This window comes from Canis aureus, chromosome X, assembly GCF_053574225.1.
Source record: "Canis aureus isolate CA01 chromosome X, VMU_Caureus_v.1.0, whole genome shotgun sequence".
NCBI lineage: Eukaryota > Metazoa > Chordata > Mammalia > Carnivora > Canidae > Canis > Canis aureus.
Window position 1 is genome coordinate 93,973,590 of NC_135649.1, and position 16,450 is coordinate 93,990,039.

General features: G+C 37.6%; 1 long non-coding RNA gene across 1 annotated transcript in view; it reads left to right on the plus strand.

The window, feature by feature from the left end:
- LOC144307557 (uncharacterized) overlaps positions 1 to 16,450 on the plus strand; it is a 150,281-nt gene that overhangs the window by 127,011 nt on the left and 6,820 nt on the right. Inside the window, exon 2 of the long non-coding RNA XR_013374398.1 lies at positions 4,652 to 4,836. This is a non-coding gene — a long non-coding RNA (uncharacterized LOC144307557). The remainder of the gene's footprint in view (positions 1 to 4,651; positions 4,837 to 16,450) is intronic.

Sequence of the window (16,450 nt, forward strand, 5' to 3'; positions counted from 1 at the left end):
TTTAATAGAAATTTTTTAAACTTTTATTAATGCATAGGCTATCATAAACAAAAAACTAAGTCTGAAATGTTGACAATTAAATACATTAAAATCGTTTTGAATTATAATAAAATGTAAAGTAAAGCATTAAGAGCTGGTTAAAACCATCATTTTACTAATAGCAAAGGTAAATACAATTTGCAAATTTCATAGGTTGGCAAAATTTCTCCATACAATTTCATACAGGGACGCCTGGGTGGCTCAGCGGTTGAGTGTCTGCCTTTGGCTCAGGGCATGATCCCCGTCCAGGGATGGAGTCCCACATTGGGCTCCCTGCTAGGAGCCTGCTTCTCCCTTAGTATGTGTCTCTGCCTCTCTCTCTCTCTGTCTCTTATGAATAAATAAAGTTTTCTAAATTAAAAAAATAAAATTTCACACATATCTTACTAATGATTTTTAGGTTAAAGACAACTTTCAAATTATCTCTGAAAAAGATGCCTATTGCCAGTGTCTAGTTTCAGTAGTACAGGCACAAAGGACAAGTTTCAAGACACACTTCTTGCTGCCAAAGTGATTTCTAGCTTTTTAAATCAGAGACTAATTAGCGCCATGGGCAGAAAAATGTGTTGTTATTCTTTTAAAGTGATCATGTTGTTGAACTTGCCTGTTAAGGAATGAGGATATACTTTTGTTCTAAAGGGCTTAAATGACCTCTTTAAAAATAGATTTGCAAATTTAAATGGTGTTCATTTTATCTATCTTACAGTGGAAGTTTCTAAAATTAACTACTTAGGAGACTTTATTAATAGAGTCTGTGCCTGGTTTCCCCATATTGATTTGACAATCAAATCACCGGCAGCAGAATTAAAGGTTTTATGTGAGAGAATAAGGTGGTCTATGGTATTGACTGAGAACCTGACATTTACAGTTAGTCTCAAGTGGTACAGTTTGAAAAAGCTTACATGGGAAATCACTGTTTTGTTGATTCTATTTTTATTATGGACAACTTCAAATATACACAGAAATAAAATTAATCTCCATGCACTTATTATCCAGTATGAATATTTAGAAAACCATGGCCCATTCTACTTCAGATATATGCCCACTTCTTTCCTCACCTCCCATATTGTGTTGAAAAAAAAGAAAATCCCAGACATTCTATCATCTGCAAATATTTACAGTTAATCTCTAAGAGTAAAAAACAACCAGGGTACCACTGTCACATCTAAAAATGAACAATTCCTTAATATCAGCAAATATCAACCATTTAGTGTTCAAATTTCTGATAGTTTCATAATTATCATGCTCTTAATTTTTATTTTAAAATATAGACTCCTGGGACACCTGGGTGGCTCAGTGGTTGAGCTTCTGCCTTTGGCTCAGGGCGTGATCTTGGGGTCCCATCGAGTCCCGCATCAGGCTTCCTGCATGGAGCCTGCTTCTCCCTCTGCCTGTGTCTCTGCCGCTCTCTTTCTCTATGTCTCTCATGAATAAATAAATAAAATCTTTAAAATAAAATATAGACTCCTAGGAATTGGTAAAAATAGAGTCCAATGAACTCTTACTCTAATGTTTTCCCCAATGGTGACATATAATTGAATAGCAAAAGAAGTAAGTTTACATTGTTAAAATATTGTTAACTAGAGTACAGCCTTATAACATTTTCTTTGTTTTTTACACACATGTGTGCATGTGTGTGTGTGAGAGATTGATCACAGTGTGATTGAGTAGGCCCCAGAGTAGTGGCAGGCCGGAGGGCCTGAAACTCTGCTAAATTTCTGCTGCCTGCCACAGGCATGTCTGAAAATCCCAAGTGATACATTGTTATCTTCTGTCCCACAGCTCCCTCCTCCAAAAGCAGAGACAAAAAGAGGGCTAATGGAGACAAAAGAAGTATATGTGTTTGTTTACCACACTTCCCTATGATACATTTATTTATATATTCCTTGGCCCCTTCCTTCTCCCATAGTCCTTAAACTCTAGGACTAGGGGTAATGCAAATGGAAATTACATGTTGATACTGCTCCAAGGACACTAAATCAAGAACCCTTAGAGCTGGAATATCATTCTGCCCCTGCTCCTCTGGCAACAGGCTGCCTGACCATCACTACCAGCATTTGGCTATCCAGCTGAGATTTCAGAGGGCTTGGAGAAGCATTTATGAGTAAATGTGATTACACTTAAAACCCCTATAGATTGGGATGCCTGGGTGGCTCAGCGGTTGATCATCTGCCTTCAGCTCAGGGGATGATCCTGGAGTTCTGGGATCGAGTCCCACGTCGGACTCTCTGCATGGAGCCTGCTTCTTTCTCTGCCTGTGTCTCTGCCTCTCTCTTTCTGTGTATCTCATGAATAAATAAATAAAATCTTAAAAAAATAATAAAATCCCTATAGGTTAAGTGTTGGGGAAGGTGAACCTCTCTGACAACTAGCTGAAAGGCACCTATAGTCTCATTTTAAAACTATATAAACATAATAGAAATTTGCATTTGAGAATTTGTTCTATAGATATTAGTGCCATCACAAATTATCATAAAAATTGACTTTTGGTAATTGCTAATTACAAAACACTTCCTAGTGATATGACCTTGGGAATGGTTAGAATCACTGAAATTATGGGAGAATATAAACCACTTTAATAGGGAAACATTCAATTGGGCAGTAGTTTCTTTTTTTTTTTTAAGATTTTATTTGTTTTAGAGAAAGAGAGAGCATTTAAAGGTCAAGAGGGGATAGGAGCAGTGGGGGAGGGAGAGAGAAAGGGAGAGAATCTCAAGCTGACTGTGTTCAGTGTGGAGACTGACTGAGGTTCAATCTCACAACCCAAGATCATGACCTGAGCCAAAACCAAGAGTCAGATGTTTAACCATCAAAGCTACCCAGGTGCCCCTAGGCAGTAGTTTCTAATGTATTTATCTTTATCCTCAAATTTGGGGGATTACGGCCTTTACTATTGACTAAAAATGACATGACTTGAGCAATAATATTCTTTACAACAAAGATTACAGTCACTCTGCTCCATGATAACATGGCTACTAAAGTAGAAGAAGAATGCTTGCCTGTATTCCTTCCAGCAATACTATGAATGTCAGATTGAGCAGCTCACTCATTTTTACTATTTAATGTGTAGATGCAGGTCTTTTCCTATATCTCATTCATTTGTATCCACTACATGCCAAGTATGGATGCTCATCCCTTCATTTAGCTTCTGTGTTGAATCCTGACAACTCTGGGAAGGAATTGGTGTTACTTCATACTTTGTGATGAAGAAACAAGGTTTAAAGACAAAAATTACTTCATTTTTACATAGTTAATAAGTGGTTGTGTTGGAATTTAAAACTGGTTCTTATGTTTGTGATCAACAGGAGCGGATGGTATTTCAGCTACAGTATGCAAGTGCAAATAAATATTATTTTTTGCTGCTTTTAAAACCTGGAAGCATCAAAATCACTCACAAAAGTCTAAACTCAGTCATTTACTTTCAAATAGTTCACTGTTACTCTACAGTCAAAATAACATGGTCTCTTGCAAATGTTTTAGTTCATAATTGATTTCAGATATAATTGTTGTACTTTATTATACCTTAACTCTTTAAATTGCTTTCTTTTGTAACTACGACTTTTCACTAAAATGGAAGTGACTATATGCATTACACTTAAAAACACAAAAGTAATAGTACCAAACATTTACATAATACATATTAAGTCAAATATAATTTCACAAATAACAGAGTTGCTGAATACTTTTTATTTTCACTCAATGGTGTATCACTTTCTGTTCAATTCCTCCAATTTCTACCACACTTCTAAATTAATGCTTTTCTCAAAGTTCATATTTTTTCAATTAAGAACAAATCATCAACACTCACAAAAAGAGACATTTTCTTGCCAATTTTTTCCCTAAACCTATCCCTTCTTCCTCCTATTCTCCCTCAAGTAAATAATGCCACAGGCATCCTCCACTGCACAAAAAAAGTCTTCATCTTAAAATTCACCTATCATTGTATTTTACTGACCCGATCTGCTACATGTCTTTTAGATTCCCATTTGTCAACTCTTGTATCTGATTCTACTACATTTAAATTAGAATTCACACCACATTGCTGACTTAATGCAAAAGCTTCTGAATTGATATACCAGACTTTGGCTTCTCCCCATCACTCATCCAACCTCTATACCACATCCGAATTTGACTTCCTGAAACACAGATATGATTGCATTACTCCTCTGCTTAACATGATCCAAGATTAGGTCTATTGTCAATAGCATTTCCATATTTAATATGTTCCCCAAGTAGATTTTAAGCTCCTATGAGTAACAATTATATTTCGCTCATATGTGTACTTTCAAAAATGAAAATTGAACTAATGTGCTAAATAATTACAGATTCAATTAATAAAAGAATAAATGAGTGGGCAAATAAACCAAGATTGCAAATCAACTTGAACAGTGTTTTTCAATTTGTTAGTCACAATCTATTAGTGGATAGAAAAATCAATACAGATATTGCCAACTAGTACTTTTTTTAATTAGGCAAAATAGAATAGGAAGATAGTGGAATGAGTCACACTTAGTAAGGAAAAGTATCATTCTGTAAAATCTGGTTACTATTAAGAGTGTACAGACATGCATGTACTTACCGGGTCATGATGTAAAATATATTCTTAAATTAGGTCATGTTAAAAAAAGCTGAGGTTCTACATCTGGACTGACAGTGTGAGGAGCTCCACAGACCTACCTGCCATTATTGTAAGTGGTAAAAATTACTTAAAAAGACAAACATTTAATTCTCTGAAAATCGACCTCAAGGAATACTTCAAATGAAGATCCTTTATTCAAGAAAATCTATTAAAACAAGGTAAGAATTATGAGAGTCTTTGTATGTGAACGAACATCCATATCCTCCCTCCCCTGGTCAAGTTCAATGAGATGGACACTCTAGTCCATGAAGGGAAAGAAAACAGTTTCCTCTCTTCCCAGTTCCACATCAAAAGGTTTTCTTCCCAAAAGGAGCAGGGTATCAACATTTGTCCTCCAGGTCACTGGCGCCTATAGCTGAGGCTAGGATTGCAGCATGTGTGACCAAGAGGTGGGGGCTCCCTTCTGCCACACTCCACTCATTGAACAAAGGCCATATTATCAGAAATGTTAAGTTTCAAAAAAAACATAAGACCATGCAAAGAAAATGGAAAGTGTAACTCACTCACTGGGGGAAAAAAGTATGCAATATAAACCAAGAGAGCAACTAGGTGTTGTATTTAATAAAGACTTGAAAGGAACAATTATATGTTAAAGAATATCGTGATTATAGAAGTAAAGGAAGTTATGATGACTATGTTTCAACAAATAGAGGAAAGAAAGAGATAAGGTAAATAAATTGGAGAGTTGAAAAAAACAGTAAATAAAAAATTTGTTATAGGCATTCAGGAGCAAATTTGAAACTTCAAACAAAAGAATTAGCAAACACACATGTAGACCAATGGAACAGAATTGAGAATGCAAAAATATACTGAGCATATTTGATTAACCAACATAGGACAAGAGAGCCAAGAATACTCTGTGGGTAAAGGATAGTCTCTTAAATAAATGGTGTTGGGAAAACTGGATAATCACATATAAAAGAATGACATTGGATCTCTATCTTATAACACTTACAAAAATTAATTCTAATAAAAAAATTTAACTGGATTAAGGACTTTAACATTAAACCTGAAACTATAAATTCCTAACAGAAAATATAAGGAAAAAGTTTCTGGATACTGGTCTTGGTAATAATTTTTTTGAATATGACATCCAAAGCGTAAGCAACAAAAAGAAAAAAAACCTATGAGAGGGTTTATGTTAAACTAAAATACTTCTGCACAGCAAAATAAAAAATCAATAAAATAAAAAGGATATCTACAGACTGGGAAAAAAATATTTGCAAACACTATACCTGATAGGGAGTGAATCCAAAGCAGGTAAGAAACTCCTACAACACATAGCAAAAAAAAACCCAAAAAAACAAAAAAGCCAAAAACAAAACAAAACAAAGCCAAAACAATCCAATTAAAAAACACAAGCAGAAGGGTTTCCTGGGTGTCTCAGTAGGTTAAGCATTTGACTCTTAATTTCTGCTCAGGTCATGATCTCAGGGTTGTGAGATAGAGCCTCATGTAGGGCTTCATGCTGGGCTTGGAGCCTGCTTAAGATTCTCTGTCTCCCTCTCCCTCTGTATTCCTGCTACCCCATTAGTGTGTGCTAGCTCTTTCTCTCTAAAACAACAACAACAAAATATGCAGAAGTCTTGAATGGGCATTTTTTTTTTCAAGGAAGGCATATAGATGGCCAACAGGTACAAAAGAAAATGTTCAACTTCACTCATCATCAGGGAATTTCAAAACAAAACCACAGTGAAATATCACCTCACATTAATCAGAATGGCTATCATCAAAAAGACAAGAGATAAGAGTTGGTGAAGATGTGGAGAAAGGGGAAGGCCTGTGCACTGTTGGTGGGAGTGCAAACAGCCACTGCGATAAACTGAGGTTTCTCAAAAAAAAAATTTAGAAGTAAAACACTCATATGATCCATCAATCCCAATTTTGGCTATATATCTGAACAAATTATAATCACTATGTTCAAGAGCTATCTGTATTCTGGTGCTTATTACATTATTATTTACAATATCTAGGACATGGAAACACCTTAAGTGTCCATCCACGTATGATTGAAGAAAATATGAAATGCATTATTTATGGAAACTATCTTCCATATGACTTTGAACTCTAAAAATTAAATTCCCTATGAAAAATAATTAAAAAAGTGGAATTCTCTAACACTTAATATTGGTTCCAGTCTCTTAAACTTCACGTACAAGGCCATGTCAATTTTGTTACAGTCAACATTGCTTTCTTCCATATAGCCTTTAATATAGTAAACTTAATCTGCAATGCACTACTTGTCATTTTTGGGATATAATCTTGTGCCTCTTTGACTTTGCCATAGGGTTCTTTCCACTTCCCTTTTCTGCCAAGAAATTCTTATTAACCATTTTTTATTGAGATTGAATACTTCTTTTTTAAAGATTTTATTTATTTATTTATTTATGAGACACACACAGAGAGGCAGAGACATAGGCAGAAGGAGAAGCAGGCTCCCCATGGGGAGCCCGATGTGGGACTCGATCCCAGAACCCTGGGATCATGACCCAAGCCAAGGGCAGATGCTCAACCACTGAGCCACCCAGGTGCCCCAGATTGAATACTTCCTTTCGTGTAAAGCATTCAATAACTACATCATGATGAAATTTGAACCACTCACCCTTACAGATTTCAGTTTCAATCTATATGCATCAACATTAAGACCAAAAAAACCCCCATTGTATTATAATTGCTTATTTATAAGTCTTTCACCACCTGACCATTTCTTTTGTTTTAACCAGCTTTGTTTACCAATGCTTAACACTTTATTCATTAGATAGTAAAATGTTTTGAATGCGCACTTTAATATGAATACATTTAACTATTCCTATTGAATATCTATTGGTATGTATTTAACTACGGGCTTTTATAGCTTTTATAATCTTATCTTATCCTAATAAAAACACTAAACTCAGATATTATCCTCATTTTATAAGTGAGAAAACTGACACAGATAGTAAAAGTAGCTTTCCTAGGGCCATAGAGTTAGTTCTTGCCAGAGCCAGGACTCCATGCACAGTCCCAACGTGTAGAGTCTTGTATAACACTATCAGGGTGGGTTGATGATAATTAACCCATGGCATACCTTTTATTTCTAGCAAAACTGAACATCCTGTTTATCTACTTTGAGCTTTGCTCATTCTTTGCTTATGAAAAACACAAAAATTATTCCAGCTTTCAATCAACTGATTCCATTAATTGTGGCTCTTGAAATTCTATTTCTATTTAAAGTTTTTCTTTTTCTCACATAGCTTGTTTTCTCATGTATTTATAATTTGTGAAAATCTCCTGTTTAGTAGGGCTGTACGTGTAGGGATACTGCATGACCTTGGTTTGAAGAGGTATCCTGTTAGAAGGGATTTGCTTTTGGCACTGTCCACCTGAGTCAAATTTACAGAACTATCTTTCTTTGGGGATTTCTCAAATCATTTTGATACTATACGTTCAAACACCAGCCCAAGGTGAAGATTGTGTATGGTTATAAATTTTCGATTTTCCTAATCTTATTTTTTGACCTCAAGTTTTATTTAGTTTAACCCCTTCATTGAAGGTGGTGCCTTTAAGGCACGTGGCTTTAAATTACAGCCTCGGAGCACCTGGGTGGCTCAGTCTATTAAAGTTAGGCATCTACCTTTGGCTCAGGTCATGATCCCAAGGTCCCGGATTAGATCCCCTGCACCAGGATCCCTGTTCAGCTGGGAGTCTGCTTCTCCCTCCACCCTTCCACCCTGCTCATGATCTCTCACTCTCTCTCTCAAATAAATAAATAAAATGACGTAGCTTACCTCTAACTGCCCCCTAACTTCCATTTTTCTTTTTATTTCTTTCATTCCCTAGGAGTTTATCACTCCATTAAACATGTTCATCTCTGTATTTGTTATCTTTTTTTAACCAAGTATTGCCAGATGCTTAGATACAATTTTTTCCCCCTAGGAAAAACATTAAGTGTATTTTAAATCTAATTCTGATGAAGCCAGCGTAAGGAAAAGAACTTCCATTGAAAGAGTACTTGAATTGTTCTAGGACATACATGTGTCCTCATTTATTTACTGGGAAAGTAGATGGGATTTGCCCTGAGGGAAAGAGTGGAGTCAAAGTAGTAGGTTTTCCACCATCACACAGCTGTGAGTGGCAGACGGCTGAGTCAGTTTATTACAACATATGGAGCATTCATCAACCTAAGCTCAAAGGCCAGAAGGTGTAGTAGATCCAAAACCGCTACTGCTTCACAAACACCATGCAAGGAGCATGGATGTGATTTTTTTAAAGTCCGTTTTGGTGCTCTCCTGCCTCCTTATTCTGACATCTGCTTGTTACAGTCAACTACTACATGAGAGAACCAACTAGAACTATAAATTGATTCAAATAGAAAATAAAATTTTAAAAGAATTTTAAACAGAAACTCTATCACTTGTATCATGTGTTTAAGAGCCCATTTAACTGGGGGGCTATATTAAACACAAATTCTACCACAGTTGTATCAATATTAAACAGTGTCATGTTTATGCTGTCACTTTTAATTTCTCTTAACTAGGATGCAAAAATCAGGCCTAGTCTTTAAACTTCTTTTGCATGCCTTCCAACTGCATAGTTCTGGGCTTATGGTAGCATATGTGCAATCAGATTTTTTGCTTGTGGGTTATTTAAAAGCTTTGGTCTGACAGTGTCATTGAGCATACTTTTACAAGTATACTTGAACTATACTTGTCTTATTATTCATTATGAAGTGGCTAAGTAACTATTTAGAGAATACCCAACAGTGGAAATCTGATTTTAACATGCACTACTGATTTGTGCTAGGTTTTGATCAAATGCAGCTCTGGTCTCTATTAACTCAATGGTTTAAAAGTGACCTGTCCGTTAGTTTGTTCATTTTTTATTTCCTTGAACTGTTTATGACTGAACACAATTTCAGCTGATTTGTTCTTTGTACTTGTTATCTTGTCATTAAGAGAGAGAGAGAGAGAAAAAAGAAGAAGAAGAAGAAGGAAAAAAAGAAGGCTGAAAACCCTGAGCTATTAATTTAAATGTGAAGTGTTGACAACTGTAGGGGCCCATGCCAGGATGCCTCAAGGTGGGCCATTTTGCATAAAGAATATTTCGAGTTAAAAGTAATCAAAACCCAGCAGTTGTAGAAAAGCCCTCTGCCTCCCCCTCCAATGCCTATATTTACATTGGAAAGGACAGACTGTTCCAGGAAAGAGAGCTATTAACAGACTCCCCTTCACCTTATCTGCTTTGTTTTTGAAAACATTTCCTTTGGCCTCCTTGTCTTTCTTCCTTTTGTGTCCTCAGTCCCCTACCTCTCTCCTTAGCCCATATGAGCTTGACATTGCCTCACTGTCTTTGGAACTTCTGTCTGTGTCAATTCCCTGTATGTATGCCTATTAAATTTGATTTTCTCCTGTTAATCTGTCTGATGTCCATTTGATTCTAAGTCCAGGCAGAAGAAGCATAGGGCAGGGGAAGTTCTTCCTCCCTGAAACTATTTGCCCATCCAAGGCAAAATGAAGATGCTTTTGGCCTGATTTTGGTGGAATTAGGAATTTTGTGATTGATTGCTACTCTTCGTATTTATGCAGCTTGTGACTTAGGGTGATTTCTATGTGTGTACATAGCTTTGGAACTACTTTCTCATACTGTTGTGCCCAAGATTTCGAATCCGAGAAACCATCAAGGAGCCGACACCGATGCAAGCCCACGAGGGTTTATTAGCAAGCTGGAGCTTGGGTCCAAGTATACCCGACACAGTGGAGCAGGGACTTGGAACCCGAAGTGGGTTACAGCTGGGTTTTTTATAGGCTGGTTTAGGGGATTTTCAGAAGGGGCAGAGGAATTTCTCAAGTTCTGTTTACATTCTGATATGGGGCTTTCAAGGGCATTGAGCTCTGTTCTCATTCTAATATGGGACTTTCTACCACGGGGGTGGGCTCGCTTGTCTTTCTGATATGGGATTCTCTGCCGAGGGCAATTCTGAGCTCTGTTGTCTTTCTGATATGGGATTCCCTGCTGAGGACATTCTGCAGTTTTTCCTGTAAAGTTCAGCTCTTATTCACAGGGGCCTAAGATGGCTGTACTTGTGCTAATGCTAAACTTTAGGTGGAATGGCCTTAATTTTTCTTGGCCTCCACAATACTTGCATCAGAGTACACCAGTCAATAATAATGTCAACATTATATCAAGAAGTAGAGGGCACCTGGGTGGCTCAGCAGTTGAGCATCTGCATTTGGCTCTGGTCGTGATCCCAGGATTATGGGATGGAGTCCCTTCAGGGAGCCCGCTTCTCCCTCTGCCTATGTCTCTGCCTCTCTCTGTGAGTCTCTCATGAATAAATAAATGAAATCTTAAAAAAAAAAAAAAAAAAGAGTAGAGATGGAAGGTTTATCTTCATGATTGGTTAATACATTTTGCTACTCCATGGCTGTCTTCCTTAATGACTGAGATGGCACAATACAAAAATAAGAACCATTAGTAAACTGTTTTCATATTTGACAGGCTGATCAAAATATTTAACATAATCCATTGATTACAACTTCTTTAGGATTCATATACTTAAAGGCAAATGCTATAAAAATCTTATAGATTCTAATGGTTGGTATCATTAAAGATAATGTTTTATTGAAAATGGTAAATAATGTACATTTGCCTCTAATGAGATTAGACCTGAACAACAATAATAACTTTCAAATTAGGCATACTATTACAACAGAGTGGCAAGAGGGCATTTTCTATTTTCATTTAGCTTTCTCTGCTGAGAAAAAAGTTATGTACAGTTCAGGGGGAAAAAAATGTGCACTATAGTTAACCACTCACAGGCCAGCCTGTCTTGACTTCTCATTATATATGTACTGGGTCATGTCACCTTTTCCAGTAATTTTTTTTTTGAAGATTCTATTTATTTATTCATGAGAGACAGAGAGAGAGAGAGAGAGAGGCAGAGACAAGAAGAGGGAGAAGCAGTCTCCATGCAGGGAGCCCGACATGGGACTCAATCCTGGGACTCCAGGATCACGCCCCGGGCCAAAGGCAGGCACTAAACCGCTGAGCCACCCAGGGATCCTCCCTTTTCCAATAATCTTAACAGAACTTTGAGTAAAAATCACAATATGATTTGCCTTTAAACCCTAGACAAAAATGAGTATTTAGGGATCCCTGGGTGGCGCAGCGGTTTGGCACCTGCCTTTGGCCCAGGGCGCGATCCTGGAGACCCGGGATTGAATCCCACGTCGGGCTGCCGTGCATGGAGCCTGCTTCTCCCTCTGCCTGTGTCTCTGCCTCTCTCTCTCTCTCTCTCTCTCTATCATAAATAAATAAAAATTAAAAAAAAATAAATAAAATAAAAAAATAAATGAATATTTATATGACTGTCTAAATAAAGCAAACCCTAAAAACTGGATCGGTAATGAAATTTACGTCATTTAACTTAACCATTTGTTGGTTTTTCCAGCAAACAGCTTTAAGTTCTGTTATAAAAAGTTGAATGGAGAAAGTGTACAAATTCTACAACTAATTTAGGTAGAAGTGATGCATATATAATTATTTGAAAATATTTCATTTTAAACTGGTTATTTCTAATGTGTCATAAGACTATTGTATTTAATTTTAGTAAGAATTTTTATAGGTAACCTTACATATTTTAAGAAATTTGAATTTGATCCCATATTAAAATATTCTATATTAACATTTTCAAGTGCAAACAAATTCAAATAATTACACAGGGAATACACATACACCTGTTATCTAGATTCCATAATTAACATTTACCATAGTTGCTTATCACATTCATCTATCCATTAATCCATCCTTTTCCCATTAATCCATCTTATTTTTAAATGTACTTTAAGTTGCAGAGATCAGAAAAACTCACCCCTAATGTTAAATTTTAGTCCCTTGTACTCTTCTATAAAAGTAAAGTCCCGATCGCCTGCACAGGGATAGGCAGTTGATATTCAATGGGGAATCAAGCAGTTTGTGCTGTAGGCTAGGGTTCAGCAAACCACAACCCATGTGCTAAATCTGGATCACTATCTGTGTTACTAAATTTCTATTGGAATTAATCCCCCCCGCCCGGGGCACCTGGGTGGCTCAGTGGTTGAGTATCTGCCTCTGGCTCAGGTCATGATCCCTGGGTCCTGGGATTGACTCCCGCATCAGGCTCCTCCCAGAGAGCCTGCTCCTCCCTCTGCCTCTCTCTGTGTGTCTTTCATGAATAAATAAATAAAATCTTTTTCTAAAAAAAGGAATTTAGCCACCCCCATTTACCTATTGACCTATTGTTTATAGCTGCTCTTGCACTTCAGGGATAGAGTTGTAGCAGAGTCCATGCAGCCCACAAAGCCTAAAATATTATCTGGCCCTTTTATCAAGTTTGCTGACCCCTCTTCTTGCTGAACTCTATCTCTCAGTGCCCCTGTGGACTATAGCTAATTTTTTTTTTTTTTTTTTTTACCAAATTAGAACTTAGGTTTCCTCATGTTCAAAACATAGAATGGATGTATTGATCTGAGACTGTAACTCTCTAATTTTTTTTTTTTTTCGGTTCACCTTTCCTGTATTTCTTCCTCTTGCTCTTCCCATTAGTGAGTCTTTGAACTTCCCTTGCTCCATTTCATGTTTATTGGTAGAGTTGCTTATCCTGGAGTTAATTCAACATGGATCCTGGCATTCAAACTGAAATTCAAATTTAATCAAAATATTCTCTGAAACTTGAGGTCAGTTTATATTTTTTACAAGCAAGGACATTCTTCATAGCCACATCTGCAGTTTCTCTCAATTTAATACTAGAATTCTGACCTATGCACAATAAAGTGTTCTATAACTCTCACCATATTAACTATTGTGCAATTATGGGGGAAAAGTCAGAATTGTTATATAAGCCTACTTACAAATCATCTCTCTCAATTAACATGTTTCCAGAATACCTCTTAGTGCTTAATATCAAATTTGTAGAACTCTCAATGTAACATTTTTCGGCAAATTTTTATATTTCTATCCCTAAGATTTAATACATTTAGTAAAAAGGAGGTGCTTAAATCTTGAATAATAAGTAAAAGGTATTCTAAATTGCAATGAAGATGGGTGCCTGGGTAGTTTAGTTGGTTAAGTGTCTGCCTTCAGCCCAAGTCATGATACCAGGGACCTGGGATCAAGCCCCACCCAGTCTGGCTCCCTGTTCAGTGGGGAGTTTGCTTCTGCCTCTCACTCTGCCCCTCTTCACTCCACATGTTCTTTCTCTCTCAAATTAAAAAAAAAATCTTTTCTTTTTAAAGATTTTATTTATTTATTCATGATAGTCACACAGAGAGAGACAGAGAGGCAGAGACACAGGCAGAGGGAGAAGCAGGCTCCATGCAGGAAGCCCAACGTGGGATTCGATCCCGGGTCTCCAGGATTGCGCCCCCGGCCAAAGGCAGGTGCCAAACCGCTGCGCCACCCAGGGATCCCCCCCCCCCAAAAAAAAATCTTTAAAAAAGATTGCAGTGAAGAGGATCTGTCCCTTAGATATTCATGGTATTAAGAGTGGAATCATAGTCTCAAACTCAGATATTCATGGTATTAAGAGTGGAATCATAGTCTCAAACTCAGATATTCATGGTATTAAGAGTGGAATCATAGTCTCAAACTCAGTGTGACCCACTCTCTATTATTCATTTGCTATGACAGAATTTCCACAGAACCTGTCATATTTAGATGTTTTTGCTTAACTGAACAAAACTGTAAGTAAGGAAGGAAAGGGAGAGAGGCATTACAAAGGAAGAGAAGAAAATACTACATATATGTTAACTGTTCACCACATTAACTGTATTAGTTGATGATTACAAAAAAAATGGAGGATTTGACATACCAATATAATTATATGTCCAGCTTGGCATGGTTTCATTACATTTTCTTTCTTACTTTTTTTTTTTAAAGATTCTATTTATTTATTCATATGAGACACAGAGAGAGAGAGGCAGAGACACAGACAGAGGGAGAAGCAGGCTCCTCACAGGGAGCTTGATGTGGGACTCAATCCCCAGACCCGGGATCACGCCCTGAGCCAAAGGCACATAGATGCTCAACTGCTGAGCTACCCAGGCGTCCCTCATTACATTTTCTAAAACTGAGTTTGGGTTAGATGTGAAATGTTTTCTATTTTGCCCATTTAAACTAACAGGAGGCCAAATAAATGAATAAATAAAATAACTGGAGGCCTAAAGAAATAAAGTAATTGGAGGCCAACCAAATTGGTCTGTATATGTCACTGATTACAACTAAAAACTGGACAGAAAAAGCACTTAAGGAATCTCAAGTGTCAAGTAGAGCAGGTAGATTGAGGATGAAAATGAAAACCTGAATGGAAATTAATTTTTTCTCACCACTCTGCCCTAAAGGAGATTTCAGTCACATGGAATTGTACAACAGTGTAAAAGGTTAGAACTCTAAAAGAACTTCATTTTCCAGCCAGGCAAATCCAAAAACGAGGTGGGAGGGTGCTTAAAGTTGGGGTATGTGGGAAATGTTCCAGAGAAGAACCTGGAAAAGAGAAGCTCCTAAATCAACAGATTGAAACAACATAAATTCCAGGCTGAGTCTTAAGCTGTTAATAAGCAGAACAGACCCAGAGAAGTGTAGCAAAGGCTTCAAGAAGTTTACCGTATCAACAACTGCCTAAGTACTTGACTAGCCTCTGAGTAGCAAATGTGGCAGACCCAAGAAACACTTGAAAAGAAGTTGGAAAACTTCATGGATATGAGGACCACCTCATACAGAAGGTGACACAGAACTTGCGCTCTAAAACTAACTGGGTTGACTTCCAACTAAAAACACAGAAAAGCAACATTCTTCAAAGAGAATTTCATAGCATAGTGTTAACAATATCCAAGACATGGTCCAAGTTTGCATGGTGTTATAAGTTGTAGAAGTGCCAGTAAATAATATCCTCCAGACTGACAAAGCACTTTAAGACTGAAAAATGGGGCCACCTGGGTGGCTCAGTGGTTGAGCATCTGCCTTTGGCTTGGGTCATGATCCTGGGGTCCTGGAATGGTGTCTCGTGTGGGGCTCCCCATGGGGAGCTTGCTTCTCCCTCTGCCTATGTCTCTGCCTCTCTATGTCTCTCATGAATAAATGAATATTTTTTTAAAAAAAAGACTGAAAAATGAAGCAAGCCACTCCATACCATTTATGGAGTTTCATTGAGGGTAACTTAATGATGGGATTCGGGGCAGACTGATGTTCCAGGTGATATGTAGCTATTTGCTATCGTTATTCTCAAGTCTGGACCTCCATCTCCAGCTTTTGTAGAGTGATGTGCATGATGGTGAGGTCACGAAGTAGTTTTCTAAAGTGGTGCCTTCTGTACACTGGAGGATCTCTACTGATCACCCCAAGTGATGCCTTCTGCATGCCACTTTAGGCAAGATGAGGACAAACATTCCCATGTTCTGGTCATGGTATGTATTAGCCCCCATGGGGCCTGGAACATGTAGCCCCAAGGGAAGTCACTGTGTGGGCATGAACAAGATGTAAGGTCAAAGATGGAGTCAGTGCTGTCAGCCTCCTACACTCTGCCCCTGACCTCTGTGGCCTGTACCACCCTTACATGCCATTCTTCCACTATAACCCTAGAGCCAGATATCAGCAAAAGCATCCCCATGCCACAGCTGCAATAATATAAGACCAAAGAAAATGCTTAGAACTGTATTGTTCCTCAGTGATTGTGAACTACAACATGAGTGGTAGCCCTTGACGTTAAGAAGTTTTCTGATACAACAGTGGGGAAGAACAACAGTGTAAGGCTAGGGGTGA